Source organism: Aedes aegypti, chromosome 3, assembly GCF_002204515.2.
Source record: "Aedes aegypti strain LVP_AGWG chromosome 3, AaegL5.0 Primary Assembly, whole genome shotgun sequence".
NCBI classification, from domain to species: domain Eukaryota; kingdom Metazoa; phylum Arthropoda; class Insecta; order Diptera; family Culicidae; genus Aedes; species Aedes aegypti.
Window position 1 is genome coordinate 138,272,202 of NC_035109.1, and position 13,501 is coordinate 138,285,702.

Here is a 13,501-nt window from a genome sequence, read left to right on the forward strand (position 1 = left end):
CGACAGTTCCTAACTGCCGCTACGGCTGCTCCCTTCTAAGGCGAGCCATTTTACTTCCTTAAGTTCCCTTTTGAGGTGAACTTACTTTGCAACAGCCTGACCCGACGGATCGAATCCGCCGCTGAGGCAACTTCCCTTCTAAGGTGAAGTTTTTATTATAGAACTTACTTACACACATAGCTATTTTTCCAACTAAACTAATGTCATATTTGAGGCATCAGGTATCGCAAAATAATTGAATTTTCGTAGGAATAGCAATTACAATCAGTTACATCAATTGAACTTCTTGAGAAAGCAGTTTTTTTCTTCATATATTGATTTCTTCCTATGTAATCCGAGTTTGATGGCCATCGCAGGAAACTCCGGGTTCACTCGTCGCCAATGTGAAGTTTCTCAGTTGACAATTTCAATAATAATGAACCCGACCATAGACACGGCCTACTATAAGATATACAAAACTACCACAATGACTTTCATGACAAATCAACAATTTCATTTTTTTCTACTCACTCCATGAATAAACACTCATCTGACTTATATTTAACCCATTTATACGGTATGCTCAGAGTGGATTTAAGTAAGAGTGGCGTCAATGTCAAAATTGGAACAGCGGTGAACTGTCATTTCCATACAAATGCGCGTTCCAATCGAGCAGGAGACCTGTCAAAACTGGAACATGACGTCACTCTTTTTTACAGGCACTCTAGGTATGCTCATATCTCAGTGGAAGTAATCGAAAAATGTATGACAAAACCATTATTATTTGGTTGGTTTGCATGCAAGAGGCAAATTCAATGATGCAGATGAATTTACCTCTTGTATGGGAACCAACCAAATTCACCAAAATAAGCAGTTAAAATCGTGCTGAGCCTTTTTGGTTGCTTAAAATAGTTGAGTTTGTCACTAAATTTCAACTACTTACCACGAGAAAGCGCATAGGTGCAGGAAAAGTTTGGTTGCCGTGGACGTGTCTCCTGGCGCCGGACGGATGATTCTACGGCAGGAGATTCTCATTTGACACATTACCGCATGCGCATCAGTTTGTTTTGATCTGATTTCGACGAAAACACAGTAAAAAAACATCAACTACTGAATAGTCGGCAATTGTTTTTACTCAGTTTTCGGCCTGTTCGGTAATGTTGCGAAATTGAGTCTGACAGCTACCGTAGTTCAGTAAAAAGTAGAAATTATTACTGAACCTCAGAAATTTTCAATCAAAAAGCTGAAAGCTGGTTTACAATTCGTACCCAGTATAAAAATACCGAACAAGCAAATCGTGATTGAGTGTGTATATCTCCCAGTGGTGATAGTTTCCATCCTGGGCCATTCATTTGCTTAGAAACAAGGAGCTAAACACTCGGTTACCAATGGCTTTTAGGGCGAGATCACAAATTATGCGAGATCACAAATTATGCGAGATTTATAAGTGTTGATATGAAAAAAAAGCCCAAGTTTCGAATTGGGTGAAAGTCCTCGAAATGTTACAGCTCATACAAAATTCGTTGAGTACAAAAAGCGTTACGAGGGGAAGCATGAATTACAAAAATTATAATTTTCAGCGTTATCAAATTTATGAATAAACTGAATAAACCCAAAATTTAGAAAAAAGAAAATTCTCCAAGCGGCACTAGCTGTCACGTCGGTTCATCCGTGCTTTCACCTTAAGGTGAATATGAATCGAAGCCAAACTTCAAATTTTCAAGAGCACAAATCTGAAGAATCGAACTCCCGTTAGAGCTGAAAACTTATTCGATTGGTCACCACTAGCTAGTGACCTATCGATTAAGTTTTCAGCTTAAACGGATGCTCAGTTCTCCAGATTTGTGCTCTTGAAAATTTGAGGTTTTGCTTCGATGCATCTTCACCTTAATCGAAGTTTTGTTTGTGTGCCATCTAGTACTTCCCGATTATCCCGGTTTATCCCTAGCGTCCCTCAAAAATTACGTTCCCGCAGAGAAGCAGCGCCTCGCTTTACTGACTTCGTGCTCGAGCCGATTTTTTGTTTACTTCCATTTGACAGCGTTTTTTTCTCCGCACGAACGACACTTCGGCTGAGCTTCGGATGGTATGTCATAATAATTTGGCACCGCACCGTTTGGACGAGTAGCAAAGCAAGCAGAAGCATCTTTTTGTGCAGCAGATTGCCTTCTAGTCTTCGGTGTGTGTTTTTCTCTAGTTAGTGTGTCTATCTTGCAGAGCTAATTAGGCTCTCGGTTTGCAGTGGAAAATAGCCGGAAAACGCGACTAATTGCTGTGGATTACAAGTGCATTCGTGAAGGAACCGAAACTGATGGATTTTCACAACTAAAGGTACGCTTTGGAGTGTTTTACGCCTTGGATCGAATTACTTTTCCTGTCCTGCGTTTCATCGATGCGATGAAGGGAGAGACGTTCTAAAGGCCTCCGGTCAATCCTATAGGGAAAATTATAAACTAATTTACATAATTTATAGACATTTATCGCTGGGAACGATTGTCTATACGTGAAGTGAAAAAAGTGAGACGGTGTTGAGTCAGTATAGTTTACTCAAGTTAGTGTTCCGAAAGGGAAAAGACTTGCTTCTAGCGGAATCCAACTTTGAACGAGTCGAAATGGAAGGACATTTTGCTCCCCTGTTATTGTCCGCGTTTAACCTTGAATGCTTTTCATGTTGTTTTGAGTCTGGTTTGGGACAACTGCATACAGTTATTGCTGAAGGGAATAGATTGTGGAAGCTCTCGAAGATACTGGTAACAACACCTGGTACTTTGCAATTGCCATACGAACGAGGATTCGAGTGCAAGAAGCAGGAAGAGTATCAATTTCGACGGCAGAGTGGTACTTACTTCCGGCACCTTTTTGATCACTATAATATAGTGTACATTATAAATATATTATATTTATACACTGGGGCCCAGATAGCCGTAGCGGTAAACGCGCAGCTATTCAGCATGACCATGCTGGGTTCGAATCCCGCTGGTCGAGGTAAATGAAATTTTCTCGATTCCCAGGGCTTAGAGTATCTTCGTGCCTGCCACACGATATACACATGCAAAAATGGTCTATCGGCAAAGAAAGCTCTCAGTTAATAACTGTGGAAGTGCTCATAAGAACTCATAAGATATCTAAGAAGCAGGCTTTGTCCTAGTTGGGACGTTTTGCCAGAAACAAGAATAACACTGGCAATGTTACAAGCGTTACAAGTGTAGATTATAAAATTTCTCATTAATTCTTAAATGCATGCATTTTGAAATTTTGAGTCGTCAAAATTTCATTCAAAATTTAAGATGTTAGCATTTGTTTCAGTAGCATCTTCGTCCCTCCCTACCCATTTTTTATGGATTCCGTACGATGTTGTTGCTGTAGAATAAGGGCTGATAGCAAGTCTCTTTTTAGAGACTTCATCTTTATTGTACTGTGGGTCTCTAAAAAGTATTTACTTTTACGAAACCTGGTGCAGTAGATGTTTCAGAGATTCTTATGCGACTATTACACAGGTTTTGACGGAATTTCTTTACGCATTTCTTGAGCAAATGCTTCAAGAAATTCTGGCATATCATGTGTCCAGAACAAAAAACTTCTGGTACAGAAGCTACGCCAACGTAGCAAAGCAGAGTGGCAATCGTCCGCCGCCGAAAAAATTGTCCGATGTGAACGACCGAGCACGAAACCGATAGGTCCTACCTACCGTTGCCGAAGCCCCCGAGTCGGACCGAACAGTCTGGTGACGAAAGCAAACAGTCAATCCGACTAGATTGACTTAACGGCATCCCTCAGCACGCAAAAGCAACGCGCGCACGGTTCGTCGTCATCTCACCGATCGACTCAACAAGCCACCGAAGCTACCTAACCCAATGTCGCTGTGGTTGACTTGTTCAAAAATCCGATCCATGTGCTGCGATCGCACAGCAAAAATGGCAACGGCAACGAGACCGATGAATCGTCGGCGTCCACGAGCAGCAGGCGAAGCAGAGGCTGACAACCCGACAAAAAGCCCCGCCGAAAAGACGATGACGACGAGCAGGATGAGGATTACCAAGCGTAATGGATCTCACATCCTACAATATCGCGTGCATCAACATCGGCACTCTCCCCAACCTTACGAAAATAGCTGCTCTACGCACCTTCATCAACAGTCAAAGCCTCGATATTGGGTGTCTGCAAGAAGTGGAAAATGACCAGCTCTTTTTGCCTAGCTTCTTCGTATACACGAATGTAGACCACACGAGAAGAGGAACAGCTGTTGCTCTGAAGGAGCATATTCAGGTATCGCCCGTTCAGAAAAGCCTGGATGGCCGCTCGATTGCTCAGCGAGTGCAAGACACGACCATTTGCCACCTCTACGCTCCCTCCGGTTCTGCGCACCGGAAGTTCTCTCACCTACTAACTTCGCCATCCCACACAGCACGTCGCTGGCGATTTTAATTTCGTACTACGAGCATGCGATTCTTCCAGCCCTGCACCCAAAACTGCTGTGCAGCAGCTGCAGCTCCACGATGTGTGGGAAAAGTTGCGCCCCCGGGATGCCGGTTTCACGTACGTTTTCCGGAACGCACAATCGCGCCTCGACCGCAATTATGTTAGCTGAGGTTTGCGTGAGCATTTGCGACCCGGACTACGAAGCCCTAACACTTCGTCTTTGCCTTCCCCAGCTAGGGCATGTGCTAGGCCATGGTTTCTCGTCCCTTCGACGGCATCTGCTCACCGACGAAAACGGTGCCGAGTTTCAAACACAGTGGCAATATTGGACCCGGCAATATTGGATCTCGTATGCTAAGCCCAGAATCAAGACGTTTTTTAAAAGTAAATCGCGGATCGTCTTCGACGAATACCATAATGCGAATCAGCGTCTATACGCGTAGCTTCGGCTAGCGTACGACGGGCACTACTAGCATTCCGAAATACTAATTACCATCAACCGTTTAAAGGGCGAGATGTTGGCGCTTCAAAGAACGAAACTTACGTGGCGGGAGAGAGAACCCGTTTCGATATTTCAGTTGGAGGAGAGGCGAAGGAGTAGAACCGTCATCACCCAGTTGTGAACGGGGGAGAACGAAACCATTGCCGAGCCAGCAGCGATCGAAGCGAATCTGCTCAACTTCTTCTCTGGCATGTACACGGAACGAAATCACCACACCAGAAATCATCTCTGCCATCCGAGCGAATGCCCCGCGGCCTCTCCCCGGCAATGATAGTATCCTACGGGAATTTTATCTGCGTCTATTCGACGTGAATCATCGGGGGCTCAATCTCTTGCTTAACGAAGCACTAGCAGGCAATCTTCCCCATGCTTTTGTGGAGGGCATCATCGTGCTGGTGCAGATGCAAAAGGAGAGAGCCGACAACACGGTCCGATCGTATCGACCTATCTCGCTGCTCAACAGTGATTGCAAGCTTCTCGCGCATTCTGAAATCCAGGCTAGAGTGCGTCGTGCGAGCCCACCTCATGCTGAGTGATAGGCAGAGTTGAATAATCAGTTTCGATTTAGAGAACGAGTTAGATCGGGTCAGCCACTCATTCCTGTTCAACATCATGTGCTTGTTTGGCTTTAGTAGGGATCTCGTCGTTTTTCTCTCGCGCATTGCCAACAGATCCACCCATTGGATGCTCATCAACGGGCGTCTCTTACGTCCATTCGAGATTTAACGTTCGGTCTGGCAGGGTGCCGATCGATGTCCGGTTTTGCGAAGGTAATCATATTACCACCCAATGGCCGCAAAAAGCAAATGAGCTCAAAATTTTGGGTATTACATTCGCAAACTCGATTCGATTAATGACCACACTTGACTGGAATGCGCTGGCGGGAAAGTTCGCCCAACAAATGTGGCTTGACTCGTTGCGCACACTGACCCTGCACCGGAAGGTGATAATACTGAACACGTTCGTCACAAGCAAGTTGAAGTACGTTTCGTCGGTGTTGCGACCCCTTGGAGTGCACACGGCGAAAATCACATCAACGCCTTTCTGTGGAAAGGAATTCCCGCCCGTGTCACGATGGTGCAGTTGGCTCGCAGCTAGGAGCATGGAGGACTAAAGCTGAACCTGCCGGCTTTCAAGGCGAAATCGCTGGCAATCGACCGACATCTAATCAAGATCGATTCCATTCCCTCCCCGTGAAGCGTAGAGCAGAAGACGAGTTTTGCGCACACTGCGATGAACGAACAATGGAAACGCTCCACCACAAGTTTTGCGACAGTGCTCGTGTCGGCCCGGCTTGGACGGTCCAACAGCAGAGGTTGACAGTGATGATGAATGGATGGAGATTAGGGTGCGGCTTATTTTTCAAAAGTTCTCAAAACCAAAAATTCGTGTGCTCTACTGAATTCAAATCACATTAATAGAGAAACCTCAAAATATGAGCCAAAAATATTAACATTTAGAGGTGGCGCAAGCGTGTTGAAGGTGAATTTTCAAGTTATAAAAAATGACCTGCAGTGAAGTAAACATAACTTTGTTGTTTTCCAACCGATTTCAAAACTTTTAGCACCATTTTCTTTCAAATTAAATTTATAAAAATTTTGTAGAACATCAAATTTGTCTAAAATTGAGACTTGTCTTAGTTAAAAATACTTTTATCCAAATTTTTCCTCATTTTGCTAAAAAAATCTTTTTTGTCTGACCATAATATAATTAAAACTCAATCGATTCCGAATCTTTTTACATACTTTTGAAGCAAATTTATTTGTTTTCAAACTGTACATACAACATTTTTTTCTAAAAAATAGTTTTGACTTAGGTATTCAACAAAAACTACCCAAAAACATGATTTTTCAATGAAAAAAATCAAATTTCTTTGGATTTTTTAAGTTTTTTTTGCCGGAAATAGCATTTTTTTCTATTAAACTTAAATAAATAAAGCATCTTGCCTTAATAACGAGTTGAATAGTGCATATATTTTTTAACATATGCAAACATAATTTTGTTTCAATATTATTTGAAAATTGTTGCAAAGTCCTTCCCAAAGGTTTAACAAATGAGAAAAATTAGTTTGAGCTTAAGAGACAATATTTAACTGCCAACATTTTGACAAAACTGGTATTTTTCGTTAAAAAATAATGTTTTTGTGCAGTTTTTGCTGAATAACTTTGTCAAGACATTTTTTTAGTAAAATGTGATATATGAAAGGTTTAAAAACAATTAAATTAGCTTCAAAAGCATGTAAAAAGATTTGAAATCGGTTGAGTAATCATGAAGTTATGGTCAAACAAAGTTGAATTTTGTAATGAAATGAGGAAAAATTTGAAATAAATTACTTTTAACTAAAACTTGTTTTGATTTTAGACAAATTTGGTGTTCAACAAAGTTTTCACAAATTTAATTTTGAAGGTATTGATGCTAAAAGTTTTAAAATCGGTTGAAAAATTACAAAGTTATGTGTACTTCACTGAAGGTCATTTTTTATAACTTGAAAATTCAACTTCAAGACGCTTGCGCCACCTCTAAATGTTAATATTTTTGGCTCAGATTTTGAGGTTTCTCTTTTAATGTGATTTGAATTCAGTAGAGCACACGAATTTTTGGTTTTGAGAACTTTTGAAAAATAAGCCGCACCCTAATGGAGATGACCAGCGTTTGAGGACCTGTTTCGAACGGCGTTGTCCGGAATACCCACGACCCTCAGCTTGATCTTGCTGAATAGCTGCGCGTTTACCGCTACGGCTATCTGGGCCCCCCAATTGAATGTTAATCAACTTAATTTTCACCTTGACTCGTAAATAATTGTTTGTTTTTGAATTGAACTAAATTGTACAAAAAAGAATTATTATTAAAATTATCAAATGCTTCAACACCATCATCATTAGGTAAAATAAAAAAAGGTAAAGAAACGTTATCTGAAGATTTCGTTACTTCAGCACATGATAAATAATTTTTATTTCTTACTAGCGGTCCCGGCAAACTTCGTTCTGCTATCATGTAGGCTGTTGAAAAATTGCTCGAAATCTCCCATACAAAATGACAGATTAGGGGGGTCCCGTAGCCTCGAGGTTACGCTTTCGCTTTGTAAGCGGAAGGTCATGGGTTCGATTCCCAATCCTCCCTCACAAAAAACTCCGTCCAGTCACCAGAAGACGCCGCACGAAGGATCGTGTATTGGGGAAACACATCCATCCTCCGTCAGTATCAGATGGTGACTGAGACAAACTGACTCTTTGAAGGCTGTTGCCTCACACGACACGGAAACATGGCAAAATGAACTTTCTCAGGAATTTTATTTAGTTCACTTTAACAAAAAAGAATTAAATAATATTAAAGCTTTAGAAAAAGCAAAACTTTTGTTTGATGTCCGTGTGACATGGGAACATTTCCAGAAACCTGGAGGAAATTACCAGAACCCCACTCAGTGCCGTCGGTGCCAAAAGTGGGGTCATGGTACAAAAAATTGTCGCATGGATGCTAAATGCATGATTTGCGGAGGTTCTTCTCACGCCAAAGACGTCTGTCCAGTGAAGGAAGATACCACCAAATTCATATGTTGTAATTGCGGGGCTAACCATAAGTCCAATTTTTGGAATTGTCCTTCACGCAAAAAGGTCATTGAGGCTCGTGCCAGGCAGATGAAAGATAATATCCGTTACGATAACGGTCGTTTCCGGAATTTGCCTGGTAGAGTATCGAACAATGCTCATTTTTCAGTTAACGATCGCTTGATCATGAATCATACCCATCAGGAAGATCATAATCATGCTCATTCACAAACTAATTTTAATCCGTCGGGTAGCCGTTCTAATCTTTCTATTTCGAATGTATCTACCCACGGTAAATCCTTTGCCGATATCGTAGCAGGAAATTCGAACTCCTCCCCTGTTCGATCCATGGGTACCCATTCTACTTGTTTCAAATCAAATGGAAAAAACCAGGTAACTCCGCTTCTTCGTCTATCGGAAATTCCAATGGGAAATCACATGACATGACTGCCTCTGATTTTAATTTTCTAACTGAACAATTGAATCTAATGATTGATGCAATGTTCAAAGCCACCACTATGACTGAAGCAGTCCAAGTAGGTGTAAAATTTACAAATCAAATTGTTATTGGATTACGTTTTTCTAATGGATCCAAATAATAATTTAAATATTTTGAATTGGTATGCTCGTTCTCTGAATGGTAAAGAGGACGAGCTGTTTAATTTTCTTACGGTTAATAACGTGCATATAGCAGTTATTACCGAAACGTATTTAAAACCTGGATCTAAACTCAAAAGAGATCCTAACTTTTTTGTTTATCGTAATGATCGACTTGATGGGGCATGTGGGAGAGTTGCAATCATCATTCATAGGCGTATAAAACATCAACTGTTTTCATCATTTGAAACTAAAGTTTTTGAAACTTTAGGTGTTTCTGTTGAAACACAGTTTGGTAAATATACTTTCATAGCTGCCTATTTGCCTTTTCAATGCTCTGGGCAGCAAGTTAATTTGCTCCAAACTGACTTGCGTAAATTGACTCGCAATAAGTCAAATTTTTTTGTCATTGGTGACTTTAATGCCAAACATCGGTCATGGAATAATTCTCAAAGTAATTCCAACGGCAGAATTTTATTTGATGAGTGCTCTTCAGGATATTTCTCAATTCAATACCCTGATAGCCCCACATGTTTTTCCTCTTCTAGAAATCCATCTACGATTGATTTGGTCTTAACCGACTCTAGTCATCTTTGTAGCCAACTGATTACTCATGCTGATTTTGATTCTGATCATGTCCCTGTTACATTTCAAATATCCCAAGAAGCGATTCTCAATCCTATCAGCTCCACTTTCAATTATTTACGAGCCGACTGGAATATATATAAAACGTATGTTGACTCCAATCTTGATGTTAACATTTCTTTAGAAACTAAACTTGATATTGACAATGCTCTTGAAACTTTAACAAATTCCATTGTTGAAGCCCGGAGCATTGCAATTCCAAAATGTGAAGTAAAATTTGAATCCGTGATTATAGACGATGATCTTAAACTCTTGATCCGTCTTAAAAACGTGAGGAGAAGGCAATTTCAACGCACTCGCGATCCTGCTATGAAAATTATATGGCAGGATTTGCAGAAAGAAATCAAGAAACGTTTTGCTCAATTAAGAAACAAAAATTTTGAAAATAAAATTTCTCAATTGGACCCTGGCTCTAAGCCCTTTTGGAAATTATCGAAAATCTTGAAAAAACCTCAGAAGCCAATACCGGCATTGAAAGAGGAAAACAAATTATTACTAACTAATTGCGAAAAAGCTCAAAAACTTGCTATGCAGTTTGAAAGTGCGCACAATTTTACTCAGGAGTTCGAAAATATTCTCAATCAAGAGAACGTTTTCGAAAATGCCTGGGAGACTGATTTGGAAGAAGTGAGAACTATTATTAAAAAATTCAAAAACATGAAAGCTCCTGGCGATGATGGAATTTTCTACATCCTCATCAAGAAACTTCCAGAAAGTAGCTTATCATTTTTAGTTGATATATTTAACAAATGTTTTCAATTAGCATATTTTCCTGACAAATGGAAAAATGCTAAGGTTGTTCCAATTTTAAAAGCAGACAAAAATCCTGCAGAAGCTTCTAGCTATCGTCCAATCAGTTTGCTTTCCTCCTTCAGTAAACTTTTTGAAAAGGTTATTTTGAACAGAATGATGGCCCACATCAACGAAAATTCAATTTTTGCCAATGAACAGTTCGGATTCCGCCATGGACATTCGACCACTCATCAACTTTTACGTGTAACAAATTTGATCCGTTCCAACAAATCTGAAGGCTATTCTACTGGTCTTGCTCTTCTAGACATAGAAAAAGCATTCGACAGTGTTTGGCATGAAGGTTTGATTGTAAAATTAAAAAACTTTAATTTTCCAACATACATTGTTAGAATAATTCAAAGTTATCTGTCAAATCGTACACTTCAGGTTAATTATCAGAACTCCAGATCTGAAAGACTTCCTGTAAGAGCTGGTGTTCCTCAAGGCAGCATTTTGGGACCAATATTATACAATATTTTCACATCTGACTTACCTGAGCTACCTCAGGGATGTCAAAAATCTTTGTTTGCGGATGACACAGGCCTCTCCGCCAAAGGTCGAAGCCTGCGTGTCATCTGTAGTCGATTGCAAAAAAGTTTGGATATTTTTTCTTCATACATGCAAAAATGGAAGATTTCTCCTAATGCTTCCAAAACTCAACTAATAATATTCCCACATAAACCAAAAGCTCTTTATTCGAAACCTTCAAGTAGACATGTTGTCACGACGAGAGGGGTTCCAATAAATTGGTCAGATGAAGTTAAGTATCTAGGGCTCATGCTAGATAAGAATTTAACTTTCAAAAATCACATTGAGGGCATTCAAGCCAAATGTAATAAATATGTAAAATGTCTCTATCCCCTTATTAATAGAAAATCAAAACTTTGTCTTAAGAACAAGCTGTTGATATTCAAACAAATTTTCAGGCCAGCCATGTTGTATGCTGTACCAATATGGACTAGCTGTTGTAATACCAGGAAGAAAGCTCTGCAGAGAATTCAAAATAAAATTTTGAAAATGATTCTGAGGCTTCCTCCCTGGTATAGTACCAATGAGTTACATAGAATATCCAATGTTGAAACATTGGAACAAATGTCAAATACAATCATTAATAATTTCAGGCAAAAATCGTTACAATCTTCTATTGCCACGATAAATGCGTTATATGTTTAGGTAAAGTTAGGTTAAGTATATTAAAAACATTTTTTTTTCTCTTATAAGCAGGTGAAATCAACTCACCTGTAAAAAAAAACTGAACTGCTACGGCAAATGAAATGTAATATGTTGTTAACCAAATGTTAATTAAATCTTAAATTTGTTTTACCAAATTAGGATGATAGTGTTGTCAAATAACACAGAACACCTAGATATAAGAAATGAATGTAATGTTTAGAATAATACTAATGAAGAAATTAAAAAAAAAAAAAAAAAAAAAAAAAAAAAAAAAAAAAAAAAAAAAATGGCAAAATGAACCACCCCACACCAATGGACTACGTATATGGATATGGCTTGGACCAACGGCAGCTCTCTCCTCTACCTGCTCGGTATGAGAGAAATAGCAATAAGGATATAAATAGATATGATAATCGGCATAGTAGTGGCCAAGTGCATGGAGTGCCTAAAAACAAAACAAAAAAAAAAAAAATACAGATTAGTTTTCTCCCGTTTTCCTGACTATTCCGAAAGCTTTCCTAGATTTTTTCTCCGCACGAACACGTTGCATCCCCTGTCGAATACAACAGTGAAAGAATTATGCAAATCAGTTGACCCGTTATCAAGCCATTTCGTGACATACAAACACCATTCCGTTTTTATTTATATAGATTTCTTGGTTAAATTTGGATTGATGATCAATATAAACAGCACAATATTTCAAAGATTTGTGCTACTGATCATGACATCTCCGCAATCAAAAAAAATCATCATAAATAATTCCTTTAATTTCACATGTTTCACAAGGAGCATAACTCATCGAGAGAAAATTTTCAATTAATTTCACCGATCTGTGTTTTTTATAAATATCAGATGAAATCAATAAAACGTCAATAGGATTTTCTTTCTTGCGAAAATATACTATAAACTAGCTTACTCTGTGTGGCTAGCCACGTTCCAACGGAATTTTTAAGCCAAAAGCAATGTATAATCTTTCAAAGATTGATAATGTCTATTGTCGTTTTCGTTTTTAGGAACTGGGTCGGTGATCAACACATAAATAAACCAACGTCAAGCAAATTGTAGTTCAGTCGAACCTGTATCGTTTTTTTTTTTTTTTTTTTTTTTTAATCTTAATTTGAGTGTATTTTAACACACGAGGGCTAGTTCTACACTCGAACCTGTATCGGGTTAGGATTGAAACTGTGACTCAGAACGGGTTGCGCCAGTTCCAACCTAGGTTCAAAAACGAATTCGACATATGTTCAACTGCATAATGATAACATGGATAAAGAAATTTCTCTGTTGATAAATATGCAAGTGGTATATGGATAATAAACTGAAAAGCAGATACTATCCCAATAAAAAGTAATGTTAGAAGTAGAGGATAATGGTTATAATTTGACTTAAAATCGACACGCATGATTTTAATTAACGCCAAATCGCCTAAATGTATGCCCGTACTCCACGGGGCACGTTGCTGTAATGTCGTAGTAATGTTCTGATCTAAAATAATTACAGCCTTGAATGCTGTTCGAATGCTGTGAAAATATCGAGCCACCGAACAGGAATGCTTTGGAAATCCGTTTTAGGGAACCATCATAGTAATCATAAAAACATTTTTTTTAGTTTTCATCCATGAGTTGACTTAAGGAGGTTTCACTGTAAATTTAAAAAATAATCGAACGTTCGGCGGTTATTCACCACATTAATGTTCATCTTTCTTTTGCATGTGTCTAATTTGTTTTTGCACCTTTGTTGGAAATGGCAAACCCGTTTCAGTTGATGGAACATCATCTTTTGACCCCTCCCCTCACCCTCTTCAGTTTCCATAATAGAAACTCAAAGAGGGAAAATATGTGAATTTGAT

At 39.2% G+C, this 13,501-nt stretch overlaps 1 protein-coding gene across 1 annotated transcript in view; it reads left to right on the forward strand.

The window, feature by feature from the left end:
• Positions 1–2,055: 2,055 nt before the first annotated feature.
• LOC5567268 overlaps positions 2,056–13,501 on the forward strand; it is a 52,615-nt gene continuing 41,169 nt past the window's right edge. Inside the window, exon 1 of the mRNA XM_021855311.1 lies at positions 2,056–2,310. The gene's annotated coding sequence lies outside the window, so the exon portion shown is untranslated. The remainder of the gene's footprint in view (positions 2,311–13,501) is intronic.